Source organism: Myotis daubentonii, chromosome 5, assembly GCF_963259705.1.
Source record: "Myotis daubentonii chromosome 5, mMyoDau2.1, whole genome shotgun sequence".
In the NCBI taxonomy this organism is placed as follows: Eukaryota; Metazoa; Chordata; class Mammalia; order Chiroptera; family Vespertilionidae; genus Myotis; species Myotis daubentonii.
The window spans coordinates 24,994,115-25,013,810 of NC_081844.1; the positions used below are offsets into that span (position 1 = coordinate 24,994,115).

The following is a 19,696-nucleotide window of genomic DNA, read 5'->3' on the forward strand; positions in this document are numbered from 1 at the left end:
CTCTGATTGATATTATTTTTAAGTATCATATGTCTTAAATTTCATTTTCTCTTTTTTAATTCTTTATTGTTTAAAGTATTGCATGAGTCTCCGTTTTCCCCCAATTGACCTCTCCCTTACCACCCCGTCACCCAAGCATAAGCCCTCACACTCCTCCTGTCTGTGTCCATTGGTTTTACCCATATGCATGCATAAAAGTCCTTTGCTTGATCTCTTACCTCCTCACTCCCCACCTTCCCTCATAGGTTGGATAGTCGGTTTGATGGTTCTGAGTCTCTGGTTCTATTTTTGTTCATCAGTTTATGTTGTTCATTATATCCCACAAATGAGTGAGATCATGCGATATTTATCTTTCTCTGACTGCCTTATTTTGCTTAGCATAATGTTCTCTGGTTCCATCCATGCTGTTGCAAATGGTAAGAATTCCTTCTTTTTTTACAGCAGCATAGAATTCCATTTGTAGATGTACCACAGTTTTCTAATCCACTCGTCTGCTTATGGGTACTTAGGCTGTTTCTAAACTTTAGCTATTGTAAATTGTGCTGCTATGAACATAGGGGTGCATATATCCTTTCTGATTGGTGTTTCTGTTTTCTTGGGATACATTCCTAGGAGTGGGATTACTGGGACAAATGTAAGTTCCATTTTTAATTTTTTGAGGAAATGCCATACTGTTTTCCACAGTGGCTGCACCAGTCTGCATTCCCATCAGCAGTGCACGAGCGTTCCTTTATCTCTGCATCCTCTCCAGCACTTGTCATTTGTTGATCTGTTGATAGCTATTCTGACAGGTGTCAGATGGTACCTCATTGTTGTTTTGATTTGCCTCTCCCATATGATTAGTGACTTTGAGCATGTTTTCACATGTCTCTTGCGTTCTGTATGTCCTCTTTCAAAAAGTGTCTACTTAGGTCCTTTGACCATTTTTTTATTGGATTGTTTATATTCCTTTTGTTAAGTTGTATGAGTTCTTTGTAAATTTTGGAGATTAAAACCTTATCAGTGATAACATTGGCAAATATGTTCTCCCATGCAGTGGGCTTTCTTGTTGTTTTGTTGATGGCTTCTTTTGCTGTGCAGAAACTTATTATTTTAATGTAGTTCTGTTAATTTTCTCCTTAGTTTCCATTGTCCTAGGAACTGTATCAGTAAAGATATTGCTATGACATATGTCTGCTATTTTTCTGCCTATAGAGCAGTGGTTCTCAACCTGTGGGTCGCAACCCCTTTGGCGGTCGAACAACTCTTTCACAGGGGTCGTCTAAGACCATCCTGGATATCAGATATTTACATTATGATTCATAACAGTAGCAACATTACTGTTATGAAATAGCAACAAAAATAATTTTATGGTTGGGTCACAACATGAGGAACTGTATTTAAAGGGCCAGAGGTTGAGAACCACTACTATAGAGTCTTCTAAGATTTTTATGGTTCCCCATAATACGTTTAAGTCCTTATCCATTTTGAATTTATTTTTGTGTATGTTGTAAGTTGGTTTCATTTTTTTTGAAAGTATGTGTCGAATTTTCCCAACATCATTTATTGAAGAGACTGTCTTGACTCCATTGTTTGCTCTTGCTTCCTTTCTCAAATATTAATTGAGCATAATCACTTGGGCTGATCTCTAGGTTATCTGTTCTGTTGCAATGGTCTATATGTCTGTTCTTGTGCCAGTACCAGGCAGTTTTGAGAACAGTGGCTTTGTAATATAGCTTGATATATGGTATTGTGATCCCTCCAACATTGTTCTTCTTTCTCAATATTGCTGCAGCTAATCGAGTTCTTCTTTTAATCCAGATGAATTTTTGGAGAGTTTGTTCTAGGTCTGTGAAATATGCCGTTAGTATTTTAATGGAGATTGCATTGAATTTATAGATTGCTTTGGGTAGTATGGACATTTTGACTTTCTTCTTCCCCACATCAGGGAAGTTTTCTGACATTATTTCTTCAAATAGGTTTTCTAACCCTTGTTCCTCTTTCTGTCATCCTGTCACCCCTATTATTCATATGTTGCTTTGTTTCATGTTGTCCCAAAGCTCCCTTAGGCTCTCCTCATGTTTTGAATTTTTTTTCTTTAAGTGCAACTCATTTTGGGTGTGTTTTGCTTCTCTGTCTTCTAATTCACTAATTCGGTCCTCCACTTCTCCTATTCTACTGTTGAGACTTTCCATTGTGTTTTTTATTGCAGCTATATCACTCTTTATTTCTTCTCAATTCTTACTTAAATTGTTGATTTTTTTTCATCCATCTGGTTTATGACACTTATTCTGAATTCTTTTTCTGACATACTGCATGCCTCTGTCTCACTTAGCTGCTTTTCTGGCAATTCATCCTTTTCTTTCCTCTGGGGGTCTCCTTGTCTCCCTATTTTTTCTCTCACCGCAGGATCTAGGTGTTGAGTCATGCAGGGGCTGCTCCTTGGGCGGTCGTGGCAGCAGCTGCTCCTCAGTTGGTGGTGGCTCCTCTGGTGGGCTATGCTTATAGCAGTGGTTGTTCCTCTGGCTGGTGAGGGTGGGATGCTTATGAGACTGTTGTTCCTCAGACGTGGTCAGGCTGCTTGAGCAGCTCCTGCTCCTTGGACGGGGGCGGGCTCTGCACGGCTGCCACTCCTCAGACAGGGATGGGCTGCACACATGGCTGGTGTTCCTTGGGCAGCGTCAGCCTGCTCGCAAGACTGCTGCTCCTCAGATGGGAGTGGGCTGCTCATGTGGCTGCTGCTCCTCAGATGGGTGTGGGCTGTGCAAGGCTACTGCTTCTTGGACAGGGGCAGGCCATGTGAGGCTGCCGCTCCTCAGACTGTGCCAGGCTTCTCATGGGGCTGCTGCTTCTCGGATGGGGGCAGACCGCTCACTAGACTGCTGCTCATGTAGTTGCAGTGCCCTGGGCTTAAGCGTTGAGCCAGCCAGAGGGGATAGTTCAGTATAGAGGAAATAGAAAGAGGATGAGTGGATAAGAAGAAAGAGAAAGAGAAGAACGAAATAATAATAAATTTTAAAAATTAATTTAAAAAATAGGAAAATAAAATAAATTAGAATGATGAAAGAATAATGCAAAAAGAAATAGAAAATAAAGAAGCAAAGGAAAATAAAGAAAAAAGATAACAAAATATTAATAAAATAAAAATGAAAAAGTAAAGTGTCGTTCCTTTCCACCGAGTTTTAATTCCCCATGAGGACTGCTTTAAGGTCCCACTCTTCTGTACTGTCTGCTGCTGTTTCCTGTTGCTGGGAATGAAGGCTTCTCTTTAGGCCAGTCCCTGTTGGCTCTCAGGGACTATTCAGATTTTTTTTTGTATCCTTTGTACCACTCAGGGTGTAGTCTGGGTGTGGGTGTATTGGTTGCCTGGAGACTGCAGGGAGGGGCTATTTCTTCAGGAGAAAATGGCTACCCTAGGTCCGGCATGTCAGGTATGACTCAGCACCAGACTTGTGGCCACCTCTCCTCGACCCTCTCCTCTCACTAGTCTCTCTCCAGACTTCACAACTCCGCACCTCCAGCTGCACCCCAGTCAAAGGTGTTTGTATTTGAATGGTCCTATGAGCTATGTTTAGTGAATAAAAGCAAAGACCAAAAAGAGAGGAAAGAGCTGCTCCACTGTGAACATCTCTCCCCCCCGGTATGGCGTGGCTTGGGCAGCCATCCAGGTTGCCCCCTCTGGGCTCAATCTCTCATGACTGTGGACCCAGATCTAGAATCTCCTGCTGCCAGCAGAACTGTGGACCTTCTTTCCAGTCAGACGCTATGCCTGTCGCAAGGGACGTGGCCTCAGTGCCGTGTGGCTTCCATCTGACCCTCTGGGCTTGGAGGTCTTGCAATTCTCTCCAGACCAGATCCCTGATTTTACCTTTCTCCAGGCATCCTCTGCCCTTCCTGGCTGTGGATTGTCTCACCAGCTGTGTCTATTTTGCCAATTCGGGGTGAATGTTATTTGGTTTAGTTGCTCATCCCATCTGCTCCAGGACAAGGCTCAGGACACGTCCGCCTATTCTGCAGCCATTTTCCAGCACTTACTCTTTGCTAATTTTTTTGTTTAGAGGATGTATGCAATGGTATCAGTGGGGTATTAAAGTCACCTACTATGATTGTTTTGCTGTCTATTTCTCCCTTGATATCTTCCAGAAGTTTTTTTTATGTATTTCGGTGCTCTAATATTGGATGCATATATGTTTACTAGAGTTATTTCCTCTTGTTGAATTGCTCCCTTTAGTATTATGAAATGGTCCTCCTTATCTCTTGTTATGGCCTTTACTTTGAGGTCTATTTTGTCAGATATAAGTATTGCTACACCAGCTTTTTTCTCATTTCCATTTGCCTGAAAAAAATTTTTCCATCCCTTCCCTATCAGTCTGTGTGAATCCTTTGTTCTAAGGTGGGTTTCTTGCAGACAGAAAATATATAGGTCATATTTTCTTATCCATTCAGCTACCTTATTTCTTTTGATTAGAGCATTTAATCCATATATGTTTAATGTTATTATTGACTAGAGGCCAAGTACATGAAATTTGTGCATTGGGGTGGGGTTTCTCAGCCTGGCCTGCACCATCTTGCTGTCTGGGACCCCTCATTCCTTACTGTCCACCTGCAGCAGAGGCAGAGAGGCTCCCATTACCACCTCTGCACTCGCCAGCTGTGAGCCCAGCTTCTGGCTGAGTGGCACTCCCCCTGTTGGAGTGCACTGACCACCAGGGGGAAGCTCCTGCATTGAGCATCTGCCTCCTGCTGGTCAGTGTGTGTCATAGTGGCCATTTGTTCCACTGTTTGGTCAATTTGCATATTAGGGTTTTATTATATAGGATAAATACTTGTTTGTCACCATTTTTTTTTCTTTATGCTTGTGCTCCTTCTTGCCTTTCTATTTATTCATTTTGCAGCAGTCCCTTTAGCATTTATTGCATTGCTGGCTTGGTGGTAATAAACTTTCTTAGCCCTTTTTTGTCTGTGAAGATCCTGATTCCACCTTCAATTTTGAATAATAGCCTTGCTGGGTATAGTATTCTGAGATTCAGTCCCTTGTTTTGCATCACTTTGTATATTTTATTCTATTCCCTTCTGGCCTGATGTGTTTCTGTAGAGAAATCAGTTAATATTCTAATGGGAGATCCCTTGTAGTTAACTTTCTGTCTCTCTGGCAGCCTTTAAAATTTTTACTTTGTGATTGATGTTTGCCAATTTAATTATGATGTGTCTTGGTGTCGGTCTTTTCGGGTTCATCTTGTTTGGGACTCAATGTGCTTCTTGGACTTGTGTGGTTTTTCTTCCCAACATCAGGGAAATTTTCTGTCATTATTTCTTCAAACATGTTTTCTATTCCTTGCTCTACATCCTCTCCTTCTGGTGTCCCTATTATGAAAATGTTGTTTCGTGTTGTCCCAAAGGTCTCTTAGGCTCTCCTCCTGCTTTTTAAGTTTTCTTTCTAGGTGCTGTTGTGTTTGTGTGTTTTTTCCTACCTTGTCTTCTAATTCACTGATGTGGTCCTCAGCCTCTTCTAGGCTACTGTTTAAGCCTTCCATTGTGTTCTTTATTGCAGCTAGGTCATTCTTCACTTCCTCTTGGTTCCTTTTCATGTTGGTGACATTTTAATTCAGCTCCTTATAATTCTCATTGAGTTGTGTGTGTATTTGGGATCTAGTTGTTTGAGAATCCCTATAACCATTACTGTGAATTCTTTCTCTGACATGTTACTTGCCTCCATTTCATTCAGTTCCCTTTCTGGTCATCTCTTTTTCTTTCCTTTGGGGATTGTTTTTTTGTCTCCCCATTTTTTGCTGTAACGTTTTCATTGTTTCTATGTCTTAGATCCAACTGCTTTGTTACCAAGGTTCTTTGGGGGGGGGGTGCTATGTAGTTTGTGATTTTGGGTCCCAGGGGTGTGTTGTCTCAGTTCTCTTGGTCTTGGTGATCTAGCGGAGCTCCCTGCTTGAGCTATTTGGGTTCTCTTGGTGTATTTGAGTCTTGAATGTTAGTTTATTATTTGTGGATGAAGTCTTGTCATGGATTGGCAATGTGATTCACCCCCAGTTTCATTGTGCAAGCTGTTTTGGATGTGATTGTGGTTCCAGCTTTTGTGGAAGGGGTTGCCTGAGGTCTCACTAGTATGTGCTCACTGAGGGTGCCCAGAGTCCACGGCCTGGGAGGAAGGAGTATCGGGATCTGACGGTCAGGTACTGTGACATTGGCTGGTGTTGTGTGACTTGCTGGAGTAGTGTCACTCTGCAACTCAATATGAGTGTCCCAGAGCCCGTGACAGTGTGGGGCAGGTGTCTCACAGTCTGTGGTTGAGGCAGTGGGAATCTGGCAAAAGTGATTTCCCTCTCTGATTCACAAGGGGGCTCAGGAGCCAGCAGCTGGGGATGTGGGCATCTCATAGACTGTGGCTGAAACATTGTGACCTTGTCCAGGGAGGCAAGTCCTCAGTAACTTACCAAGGTGTCCAGAGGTAGGTGGCCAGGAGGGGGATGTTGTGGATCCTGCTGAGGGAGCCGTGTGTCCTTGGTTGGAGAGGCACACACCAAGTGGCAGCTCACAGAGTGTCCCAGGAGCCATCTGTCGGGGGTGTGGGTTCATGGGGCCCACACACTGGATCGGAGCGGTTATGGTGTGCCTCCAGCCCCATGAAGGGAGAAGTCCAAGTTTCTACTTTGGAAGATGTGTGCCCTTGGTTGGACATGTGCGCCCAGCAGCTGCTTACCGTGGTGCCCAGGAGCTGTCTGCCAGGGTCATGGGCTCAGGAGGGCCCACACACTGATACCACATGACCGTGGTGTCTGTGCGTAGACAGGCGGGGAGTGGGAAGATCAAGTTTCTGTTTCTGGGGCCATGTGTCTTTGTTTGGATACAAGTGTGCCCAGCAGGGGCTCACAGAGGCACCCAGGAGCCAGCTGTGGGGCGGTGGGCTCAGGAGGCCTGTGCACTGAGAAGGCACAACTGAGGTGTCCAGAGGTTGGCAGCCAGGGAGGGGGAAATCACACTTCTTGCTGAAGGAGCTGTGCAACCTTGGTGGTGGATGTCCTAGTGTCTGAAGGTCTGTGGGCAGGGAAGCAGGATTTTGGCTGGTGTGGCTGCAGGGTTGTGAGCAGTGTAGAAGGCCAGTCTGGCTGGCAGTGCTGATGAGTTCCTAGAGGAGGCTGCTCTCACCTTCAAGATGGTGTGGGCTCTGTGCCCAAGCCCCATAGCTCGGGGAGTGCTCAAAGTGGTGGTATATGCTCCCTGTCCAGGAGAGCCTGGTCTGCCAGCCTCTGATACTCCTACTGGATTTAACTGTCCCTCACTCACACACACACCACACACATCCACACACTCCCTTTTCACCCCCTCACTCACTCACACCCACTCTCTCACCTCCATCCTGCTAGCCGCCATCTTCAGAATCCCACGTTAGCACTCTTGTTGAACACCTGCCGTGTGCCATGCTTGTTTAACTAAGTAAGCAAGAATCAGTGATCTGAAGCAAGGATTCACATTCAACTCAGTACCACATATCTTACCTTTTCATCCACCTCTATCTCATAGTCACTCAGGACCACACAAGAAAAAGGCAAAAATGGGCAGAAATGATGTACATATTTAAGAATTAAATGGAAGTATTGGCTAGCATTTTAGATTTAAGGAGGATCCCTGATATTTTCAGCACCCTCCACCAACTGTAAAAACAGTGATGAAAAACCATCATTGCATGGGATAATTCATGGCACTGATTACTAAGAAACACCAGTAGTTTAGATTTACCAAGTTCTTTTTACAATTTTTTTTAGACATAGAATGTTCTCTTACAGTTTCTCAGCTCTTCTTCCATCTTCCATTAAACACCTTGAGTCTTCTTTCCCATTTAAAGGAGCCTACTATGCCCACCTACTGTGGCTCGGTGCTTGAGCATTGACCCATAAACCAAGAGGTCCTGGGTTCAATTCCCAGTCAGGGCACACTCCTAAGTTGCAGGTTTGATCCCCTGTAGGGAGAATGCAGGAAGCAGGCAATCAATGTTTCTAGCTCTCTATCCCTCTACCTTCCTCACTCTCTCTCAAACAATAAAAACATATTTTAAAATATTTTTTTTCAAAAGGAGCCTACTATACTCCCAGAAAGTCCTGTATATCTTTCACCTGTTCATCCATCCTCCACAAGCACTGGTTTCACTGTTGAATCTTCTATCCCTTCTCCATTTCTCAGCAAATATTCTTACCACATATTTCACAGAGAAAATCTGAACCACACATAAATTAGCATGCACTTTTTCCACATTGTCATATCATTCACACCATTTTCCTCTCTCTGAAGACAACTTTCACCTTCACTTTGAATCCCATCATTCTTCTCTTATCAATTATCCTTACACTAGAGGCCTGGTGCACAAAAACTTTGTGCACTCGAGGGGGGGGGGATGGTGTCCCTCAGCCTGGCCTGTGCCCTCTCACAGTCTGGAACCCCTCGGGGGATGACCACCTGCTGGCTTAGGCCCGGTCTCTGGGGGATTAGGCCAAAGCTGGCAGTCAGACATCCCTCTGGCACCCCAGTAGCCCTCGTGGGATGTCCACTTGCCAGTGGGGAGCAGGCCTAAGCTGCAGTTAGATATCCTTAGAGCGGCTGAGGAGGCAGGAGAGGCTCCCACCACCACCGCTGTACTGGCATCCATCAGCCTGGCTTGTGGCTGAGCAGAGCTCCCCCTGTGGGAGTGCAGTGAACACCAGGGGGCAGTTCTTGCATTGACCATCTGCCCCCTGGTGGTCAGTGTGTGTCATAGTGACCAGTCATTCTTAGTCATTCTGCTGTTAGGGTCAATTTGCATATTACCCTTTTATTATATAGGAGTGCCTGGCCAGCCTGGGTGAGGGACTGATGGGTGATTGCAGGCTGGCCACACTCCCTTCAGGATAGGGGTCCGCCCTGGGGTTACTAGCCAGCCTGGATGAGGGGCTGATGGCTGTTTCCAGGCTGGCCACAACCCCTTCAGGGTAGGGGTCCCTCCTGGGGTGCCAGGACAGCCTGGGTGAGGGGCTGAGGGCTGTTAGCAGGCTGGCCACAGCCCCTTCAGGGTGGGGGTCCCTGCTGGGGTCCCTGGCCAGTCTGGGTGAGGGGCTGAGAGCCGTTTTCAGGCTGGCTAAGCCCCCACTGGGGACCCTCACCCCATGAAGGTTTGGCAAGCCTGGGCTAGGGGCAGAGGGCCATTTTCAGGCTGGCTAAGCCCCCCAGCGGGTACCCTCACCCCATGAGGTATGGCCAGCCTGGGTGAGGGGCTGATGGCAGTTTGCATGAAATCAATGTGTTTTTCTCACATCTCACATCAATGTTTCTCTCTGTCTTTCCCTCTCTCTTCCAATCTCTTAAAAATCAATGGAAAAATATCCTCAGATTAACAACAAAAGCATAAAACAATGTAAAGACCCTTTGTCTAAGTATAGTCATATTCTGAGGTCCTGGGGGTTAGGATTTCCACATGAATTTTGAGGATATATAATTCAGCCAATAACAATGCTACAACATGTATGAATCTCTAACATATTCTAGGTACAAGAATTCAGACACAATGGTTATATATTGGAAAATTCTATTTATATGAAATATCCAGTATAGGTAAATCTGTGGAGACAGACAGTAGGTTGGTTTTTGCCAGGATTGGAAGAGGGTGATGGGAAATGACTACCTAATGAGCATGGAGTCTTCTTTGGGGTGATAGGAAAAGGTTTTAGAACTAGATAGAGGGATGAGTGCATATCACAAATGTACTAAATGCCACTAAATTGTACACCTTAAAATTATTTAATTTATGTTATGTGAATTTCATATATTACATAAGTTTGTAATTTTGATATTAAATGAAAGTGTGTGTTTATGTGTGCGTAAAGAGATAGATCAATGTGGCAAAACAATAATTGCTGAAAGGTACATAGATGTTCCTCAAATTTCCATAGGTCTGAAATATTTCAAGTAAAAAATTTAGGAAAACTAAGAAAAGACTTGATGTTTTAATTATTATTTGTTTATTTATTTTTAGCCATTTCCATCATTTTAGTTTTATCTCTTTCCCAGGTAAAAGGTGATGGATTGACAGCATAAAAGAGAAAATTAAGTCAATTCTAAGAAAACTAAAAGTGGGTCACTAAAGAAAAAGAGGTGAAATCACATGATTATTGTCCTTTTCTCTCTGACTTATTTCACTTATGATAGTACTCTCCTGATTGATGTTGTTGCAAATGCCAATACTTAATCTTTTTTCAGACTGAGTAGTATTCCAGTGTATATATGTACCACTTCTTTGTTGATTCACCCATCAATGGACACAGAGGTTGTTTACATATCTTGACTATTGTAAATAGTGCTACAACAAATATAAGGGTATATATATCTTCATGAATTGGTTTTTTAATATTCCTCAGATACATACTGAGAAGAAAAATAGCAGAATTATGCCAAATTACATACAATGTTAACATTATAACCTATAATGTTATTAACCAATGCTACCTCGATAATCTACACTAATAAAAGACAAATATGCAAATTGACCGTGCCTTCACTATGCCTTAAGCCATGCCCACCAGCCAATCAGAGTGACTATATGCAAATTAACCCAACCAAGATGGCAGCCGGCAGCCACGGGGCTGGAGCAAGGAGGCTTGGTGGCCCAGTGATGGAGGAAGCCAAGCTTCCCACCTGACGCAGCCATCTCTGAGCTCCACTCAAGGCAACAAAGTTTCAATTATAGAAGGTAGATAAATCCCAGAATAAAAAGAAAAAAGAAAAAAAGGAGAGGCTGGGAGCTTCTGTTGCCAGGGGGCTTGGCCAGCCTAAAAACGGCCCTCAGGCCCTCACCCAGACTGGCCAGGAACCCCAGTGGAGACCCCCCCACCCTAAAGGGGGTGTGGCCAGCCAGAAAACAGCCATCATCCCCTCACCCAGGCTGGCCAAACCTCCATGGGGTGAGGGTCCCCACGGCGGGTAGGAGGGCTTGACCAGATTGCAAACAGCCATCAGCCCTTCACCCAGGCTGGCCAGGCACCACAGTGGGGACCCCCACCCTGAAGGGGGTGTGACCATCCTGCAAACAGCCATCAGCCCCTCACCCAGGCTGGCCAGGCACTCCTATATAATAAAAGGGTAATATGCAAATTGACCCTAATAGCAGAATGATTGGAAATGACTGGTCACTATGACACACACTGACCACCAGGGGGCAGATGCTCAATGCAGGAGCTGTCCCCTGGTAGTCAGTGTGGTCCCACAGGGGGAGCTCTGCTCAGCCACAAGCCAAGCTGATGGCTGCCAGTACAGCGGTGGTGGCGGGAGCCTCTCCCGCCTCCTCAGCAGCACTAAGGCTATCCGACTGCAGCTTAGATCTGCTCCCTGCTGGTAAGTGGACATCCCTCGAGGGCTGCCGGTCTGCCAGAGGGATGTCTGACTGCCAGCTTAGGCGCGATCCCCTGGGGAGTGGGCCTAAGGCAGCAGGTGGACATCCTCTGAGGGGTCTCTGACTTCAAGAGGGCATAGACCGGGCTGAGGCGCCCCCCTCCCCTGAGTGCACAAATTTTTGTGCACCGGGCCTCTAGTAAATAAATAAGAAAAGAACAACATAGGTATATTCCACAGACTGCCTTCCTGGTTAAACTTTTCCCAGTAGAATGCAGTTTTCTGGTGATAATGCTTAAACTTTCTATATCTCTCAAGATAATATTTTCTGGCCCATGATTACACAGGAAAAGTTTATACCTTGAGCTAAATACATGATTTCAAATAAAAACAATGTATAGAAAAAGTGCCCCAAGTGAAAACAAAGGAAAGCATGTGTCTCAGATATTGCTGGTGCTGAGAGGTCATCATAACATCACACTCAATGTCAGTCATTCCTTCCTATTGTGTGCTTGTCCTGAACTTGTTTCCTTGGTACCTTCTACATTTTGCCAAAAGCAAGGGTTATTTTCTACAATGAGTCAGTCCTCCAAAAGTTGAGGGAGTAAAAAGAAAATCTTGGAAATGTAAGCAATGGAGTAGAATTATGACTTCTTACCAAACAACTGCTAACAACTATGTTTATTTTGCAGTCAATAGGAAGCAATGTTTTAAGTATTTTATATCCTAACACTAGAGGCCCAGTGCACGAAATTCGTGCATGGGGGTGGGGGTGTCCCTCAGCCCAGCCTGCACCCTCTCCAATCCAGGACCCCTTGGGGGATGTCCAACTGCCTCTCACAATCCAGGACCATTGGCTCCTAACAGCTTGCTTGCCTGCCTGCCTGATCACCCCTAACCACCTCTGAAAACGGCCCTCAGCCCCTCACCCAGGTTGGCCAGGCACCCCAGCGGGACCCCCACCCTGATCCTGGACACCCTTCAGGGCAAACCAGCCGGCCTTCACCCTTGCACCAGGCCTCTATCCTATATAATAAAATGGTAATATGCAAATTGACCCTCATAGCAGAACAACTGGGAATGACTGGTCACTATGACACACACTGACCACCAGGGGGCAGACGCTTAATGCAGAAGATGCCCACTGGTGGTCAGTGCACTCCCACAGGGGGAAGTCTGCTCAGTCACAAGCCAGGCTGATGGCTGCCAGCACAGCAGTGGTAGAGGGAGCCTCTCCCGCCTCCTCAGCAGTGCTAAGGATGTCCGACTGCAGCTTAGGCCTGCTCCCTGCTGGCAAGTAGACACCCCTGAGGGGTCCCAGACTACAAGAGGGCACAGGCCAGGCTAACGGACCCCCCCCACCACCACCATGAGTGCACAAATTTTTGTTCACTGGGCCTCTAGTAAGAGATATATTTAGATATTGTTATGCCACATACTTGAGCTAAGCATTTTATAAGAATTGTCTGATTTAATTTTTAGAAAAGCTCATTCTCTATTCCCCATTGCAGGAATAGGGCTCAAATGAGATTACTGACCTGCTCAGAGATCAAACTGATAAGAGATGGGGTTTTGATTGGAATTCTGTCAGTATACCTCTAGCTTTCACTGTGAACAGTGATTCTCAGCCAGAGATGACTGTGCCTCAGGGGCTATTGGCAATGTCTGATAAATGCTGCTGGACACCAACAGACGTAATATCCTGCCTCAATTGACAGCATGAGAAGGTGACAACACCTAGTTGAGACAAGCACTTCTCCAACTTCACTGTGCATACAAGTCACCCAGGAGTATAGTTCAAATGCAGAATCTGAATGATCAGGTCCCGGTGGGCTTCAGATTCTGAAAATCACACAATCATCCATGTGATGTTGATGCTGCAGGTCCTGGTCTGAGGACCTCCCTTTGAGTAGAAGGCTGTGGTTCTCTGTTAGTGTCAGTTGCAGGTAGTTTTAGATTTTCTGAACAAAAAATTATCATAGTTGCATGTAATTATTTTTAATAGGGTATTCAATAATTTGAGAGGCTGTTATTAATTAATTGTTCATTTACTTTGTTTCAGGATTCTTGAAGAATATAATCTGATATATGTAAGGTCTGAGGCTGGGAAAATAGGGACTTCCCCGGGACTTCCCCGATCCCACCCACTGAGTTGGACAATAGTGGTCCCCTGGACCTACCAGAACAACCAAGTCACAGCTGTGTTAACATCCTGCTGGACAATAACGGCCACCCGGGACTTCTCAGAATGGCCATGGTGCAGCTGTACAAACTTCCCGCTCAAAAAATCATCTGCCACAAGCTACCGTGAACAAACCTGATTGGTCCGACAGCAGCATAAAGAAACTCTGCCAGGCATAGGCGGGTGTGACTCCCCCGGCCTGTGCTCTCGGACCCCAAGAGCTTTCAATAAATGGGATCTTTCGCTCTTACCCTGCTTGTCTTGGTCAACTTATTGGTTTTGGTCAGATTAAATCTTACATCTCAGATTAAACCTTACATCTTGGTGCTGAAACCCGGGAGGTCTGCCACACCTTTTGGCCAGGACCTCCCTGACCAGACCAGCCGGCCTCCAAACCGATCTTTGCCCGGCAGTGAGGTAAGCCTCTAACTATTCTATTCGGTGTTCCTAGGGCACCCCTGTCTGTAGTCGTGGCCGTGCCAAGGGGCCCTCCTGTAAGGTATCCCAGGGATATCTTCCCCAGACTTGCCTCTCTGGCGGGGATGTCCCCGAGATGGCCTGTCCCCTGTCTCTGTCTGTATTCGGGGTTCTCTCCCAACCGGGGACGCCTGCTTGAGAGACCTCTCCGACCGGGACCTGAATCAGTATGGGCAGCAATTCCTCCAAGACGGGCTCCAACACACCCTTAGGGTGTGTTCTCTCCAATTGGCGTTAATTAGGGTATGATCAGACGGAACAGAGAAAGCGACGCCTCATCCAATTATCCACTGAAATATGGCCTCACTAAGCTCTGGACAATGGCTCCGTCTGGCCCCAGGACGGCACTTTCAATTTCGGAATCTTAACTGACCTAACCAATTTTTGCCAACGAACAGGTAAATGGCCTGAAATCCCTTATGTTCAGGCTTTTTGGTACCTCCGCTCTCGCCCCCAGCTCTGTATGACCTGCTCTTTTACCCAAATTCCCCTTGCTAAAACAGACCGGAAAGCTTCGGCTCCACAGGTTCCGGATCAGCGACTCACAGGCAACTCGCACCCGGCAGAGCTGGAGGACTCAGCACTAACCATCCCTCCGGAATCGCTCGCAGCACCCCAGGTCCGGCACCTCCACCCGTCCCTGCATCGTCCCGCACTCCCGCAGCACTCTACCCCCCACTCCCGTCTGTGTCGAATCCCCCTCCCCCTCCGTACGCTCCCGCTTCTCCTCATACCACGGACCCTAAACTTCCACTGGTTTCTTCCCCTATAGCAGGACGGACCAGGTCAAACCACCCCACCCTCGCTGCTACCTGGACTCCCCCTCAGGACTCCCCCTCAGACCCCCAGACGCTAGCTCCTCTCTGAGAGGTCACAGGACCTGAGGGAATCGTCTGGGTCCATGCCCCCTTTTCTCTAGCTGATCTCTCTTCTATAGAGAAGAGGCTAGGCTCCTTCTCTGCTAACCCTACCCAATTTATAAAGGAATTCAGATACCTCTCTCAGGTGTATGACCTTACTTGGCATGACATTCACATAATTCTAACTTCCACCATGACCGCAGATGAACGTGACCGAGCCCAAGCAGCAGCAAGAGACTACGCAGACCCAGCACACATAGCCGATGCCACCGCTGCGACAGGAGTAGAAGCTGTGCAAGTAGTTAACCCGCACTGGGGATATCAGGATGGGGAGGGAGGAAGGAGACTCCGAGACTACATGCTCCGATGCCTTATAGAAGGCATGGAAAGGGCGGCTCAGAAGGTAGTTAACTATGACAAACTCAGGGAAATCACTCAGGACAAAGACGAAAACCCAGCCACTTTCCTAAGCCGCCTCACGGAGGCCATGCAGCTCCATACCCAACTCTCCCCTGAAGACCCTGCCGGGGCTGTGGTCTTAGCGACCCATTTTATCACTCAGTCAGCCCTGGACATCAGGAGGAAGCTTAAAAAGGCAGAACAGGGTCCTCAAACTCTGATACGGGACCTGGTAAACATGGCAATTAAAGTCTTTAACTCCCGCGAAGAAGACGCAGAGGTAGCCGGCCAACAGCAGGCCAAGGAGGCAGCTACCCCCCAAGCCCAGGCCCTGGTGGCCGCCCTGAGGTCGGCGGCTAGAAAGGGGGTCCCAAAAAAAGGCAGCGTTCTTCCAAGACGCTGCTACAAATGTGATCAGGAAGGCCACTGGGCCCAAAGCTGCCCCAACCCTCATCCTCCCCGCAAGCCATGCCCACTGTGCAAAAAGGCCGGACATTGGAAATCCGATTGTCCTGGGACCACCGGCTCACTCTCGGCGCCTCTACGTGGGGAGGGACCTGAGGCCCCAGCCTTCGATCTTGCAATGCTTGGACTCGCAGACGATTGAGAAGGCCCAGAACCAGACACCCCCGTCACCCTCACTGAGCCCAAGGTAACCCTCCAGGTAGCGGGTAAGTCAACCACCTTTCTGATAGACACAGGGGCTACCTACTTTGTCCTTCATTCCTTCTCCAGTCCCTTACGTCCTTCCCAGGTCTCCGTAGTGGGAATTGACGGCCAACCATCCCACCCATTAGCCACCGGCCCAGTACTCTGCCGACTTGAAAAAACCTTTTTTACACACTCCTTCCTAGTTACTCCCTCCTGCCCAATTCCCTTACTGGGTCGAGACATCCTATACCACCTCGGAGCCAGTATCCACCTACCTTCCCTCCCACATTCCACTCTTCCTGCGCTCCTCTCCGCCGCAACACACCCTTCTCAAACCCAACAACCGCCCATTTCCCCTACTGAGGTAAATCCCATTGTATGGGACACTTCCTCCCCCAGTGTAGCTGCGCATCACCCTCGGGTCCGCATTTGGTTACGGGACCCCAATTCTTTCCCCAGCCGTCCACTCAAACACAGACAGGGCCTAAAACCCTTAATTTCCCGTCTGCGGGACCGAGGACTCCTGATCCCTACTGACTCTCCTTACAATACCCCGATTCTACTGGTTCGTAAGCCATGGGGGGAATACCGCCTCGTGCAAGACCTCAGATTAATCAACCAGGCGATAGTCCCCCTACACCTGGTAGTTCCCAACCCTTACACCCTCCTATCCAGAATGCCTTCAGGTACCACTCAGTTCACCATCCTCAACCTTAAGGACTCCTTCTTTACCACCCCCCTACACCCAGACAGTTATAATCTGTTTGCCTTCGCCTGGGAGGACCCAGATATGGGTATGGCCCAACAACTAACTTGGACGGTCCTACCACAAGGTTTCAGGGATAGCCCCCACTTATTTGGCCAGGCCCTAGCTAGAGACCTCCAAGAATGCCACCTTAACCCATCCATTCTCCTGAAGTATGTAGATGATCTCTTACTCTGCAGCCCCTCGGGAGGCGACAAACCACCCGCCTGCTAGATTTCCTGGCAGGCAGAGGTTATTGGGTTTCTGCCAGAAAGGCCCAGCTATTCCTCCCAGAGGTTACCTATATAGGAATAAAACTGACTCCAACCACTCGCTCTCTGACAAGCGACCGCTTAGCGGCCTTGAGAAAGCTCTCACCCCCAAAGAACATGGACAAAATTCTCTCCTTCCTAGGGTTCATTGGGTTCTTCTGACACTGGATCCCTAACTTTGCCCTCTTGGCAAGGCCCCTCTATCAGGCCGTCAAGGAAGTCCCCACAGGCGACCTCACCTCTCCTGAGGAAGTAGCACGAGGTTTCCATCTCCTATGCACAGCCCTCCAGTCCTCGCCTCGCCTAACCCTCCCAAATCCTTCCTTCACCTTTCAGCTCTTCACTGATGAGCAACTTGGCAACGCCACCGGTGTTCTAACCCATCCGATCGGCCCCTCTTACAGGCCGATTGCCTTTCTTTCCAAACAGCTAGATGGGACAGTCCAGGGTTGGCAGCCCTGCCTACGCGCCCTAGCCGCAGCGGCTACGCTGACTAAGGAAGCCCTAAAACTGACACTCCACGGACCGCTCATGGTCTGTTCACCCCACAGGCTCCAAGACCTCCTAAACCATCGGGTCCTCAACATCCTCGTACCCTCAAGAATCCAGGAATTCCACCTCCTCTTTCTCGAAAACCCTGATATTAAATTGCAGGCTTTTACCCCCCCTGAATCCGGCTACCCTTCTCCCATTACAGGAGACTAAGGGCCCATCCCATTCCTGCCCTGAAGTAGCCAACCTGCTCTCCGCCTTTCGTACAGGACTGTTAGACAAACCCTTGCCAAACCCAGACCTAACTCCGTAGATGGAAGCTCCGTCCTCTCCTCACAGGGCCAAAGAAAAGCGGCATATGCTGTAGTAACCCTTACCACAATGGTGGAGGCAAAAAATCTCCCAGAAGGTACAACCTCCCAGAAGGCTGAGCTCATCGGCCTCACCCGGGCTCTGCAACTGGCTGCAGGCAAGAGGGTCAACGTCTACACGGATTCTAAATATGCCTTCTTATTGCCCACAGCCACGCTGCAATTTGGAAAGAGCGGGGATACCTAACAACTAAAGGGTCCCCTGTCATTAATGCCAAACTCATCCACAAACTCTTAAATGTCCTACAGCTCCCAGCAGAGGTCGCTATCATCCACTGCAGAGGACACCAGCAGTTGACAGACCCGGTAGCACGGGGAAATGCAAGAGCGGATGCCATAGCTCGGTGTCTCACTCAGACACCCGCAGAGGCCACGGCACTCTTCTTCTCCCCCTCTTTACAGCCACAATATTCCCCAGATGAATGGCAATGTCTCCTGGATAAGGGTGGGAAGCTAACCCCTCAGGGATGGATAACCATTAACAATCTCATAGCCCTACCCTCCACCCAGGCGCAACGGATACTCAAAGAAATTCATGACTCACTTCATATAGGCCCTGAAGCCCTGCACCGCTTCTTACAGCCTCTATTCTTTCTACCTGCCCTAAAACAATCCATCATAGCTGTCCACAAAGCCTGCTCCATCTGCGCAGCCACGAACGCGCAGGGTGGGCTACATCCCCGTCAGACCACCCATCAGCTAAGGGGACACCTGCCAGCTGAGGACTGGCAGATTGACTTCACCCACATGCCCACCCATAAAAAATTCAAATTTATCCTCACTCTAGTTGATACCTGTTCAGGCTGGATTGAAGCTCTGCCCACAACCAGTGAAATGGCCGAAACAGTAGCCACGGTACTCCTCAGTCACATCATCCCACGTTTTGGACTACCGGTGTCTATCCAGACTGACAACGGCCTGGCCTTCACATCCCTTGTCGTCCCGCTAGTTGGAGAGGCCCTGAACATCACTTGGAAACTATACATCCCTTACCGCCCCCAGTCATCGGGTAAGGTTGAAAGGGCTAACGGGCTTCTAAAAACCCAGCTTACTAAGCTCACTCTTGAGCTACGCCAGGGCTGGCCTAATCTCCTACCCCTGGCCCTAGCCCGTCTCAGAGCCACCCCCCGGGCTCCCACAGGCCTCAGTCCTTTCGAGCTATTCTATGGATGGCCGTTTCTGATCAACCATAACCTCCCCACGACAGTCACGCTGTTGGCTGAATATCTTCCTTTTCTCTCGCTGTTACGCTCTCTCCTTCAGGAACACAGGGACCAAGCACTCCTCCAGGTCGCAGGCGCAGAGAAGGCTGAATCTCTGCATCCCGAGGATGCCGTCCTTCTCAAGGAACTCGCTCCCAAGGCTTTGGAACCCCAGTGGATGGGGCCCCACATAGTTATCCTGACCACCCCAACAGCTGCGAAACTCCTGGGTAAGCTTCACTGGTATCATGTCTCCAGACTTAAACGGGCCCCTCCTCAACCTGACTGGCAAGTCCATACAGTTGGCCCCACCACCCTCAAATTTACAAGGCCAAAGTAATTCCTCTACCTGGCCCTGTTAGACTCAACCCTGCACAGCTATCCTAACCTTCTTGGGGGCGGGCGGGTTTTTCCTCTTCTTTTCCTTCGCCTTCTGCACCCTCTGCTGGCTAGCTCAGCCCAAACAACGGCTGGGTCCCTTCTCTGCGGTAATACTCCTCCTTCTAGCCCCAGTAGGGCTAGCCCTTCAAGACTAATCCTTTTGTATGGAGATTCTATGCCAAGGACCCAAAGACAGGCCGCATCATGGGGACAGGAGACTGCCAACCTGGAGGCTGCCAGGCCTTAATCACCATTAAGCTTAACCAGAATCTGCCATTCACGGTTGGTCTAGCAATATCCCCAGCAATCTGTTTTCAGTAT

At 47.9% G+C, this 19,696-nt stretch overlaps 1 pseudogene; it reads left to right on the forward strand.

The window, feature by feature from the left end:
• Positions 1-10,498, forward strand: part of LOC132234517 (adhesion G protein-coupled receptor E2-like) — a 674,172-nt pseudogene extending 663,674 nt beyond the window's left edge.
• Positions 10,499-19,696: the final 9,198 nt, after the last annotated feature.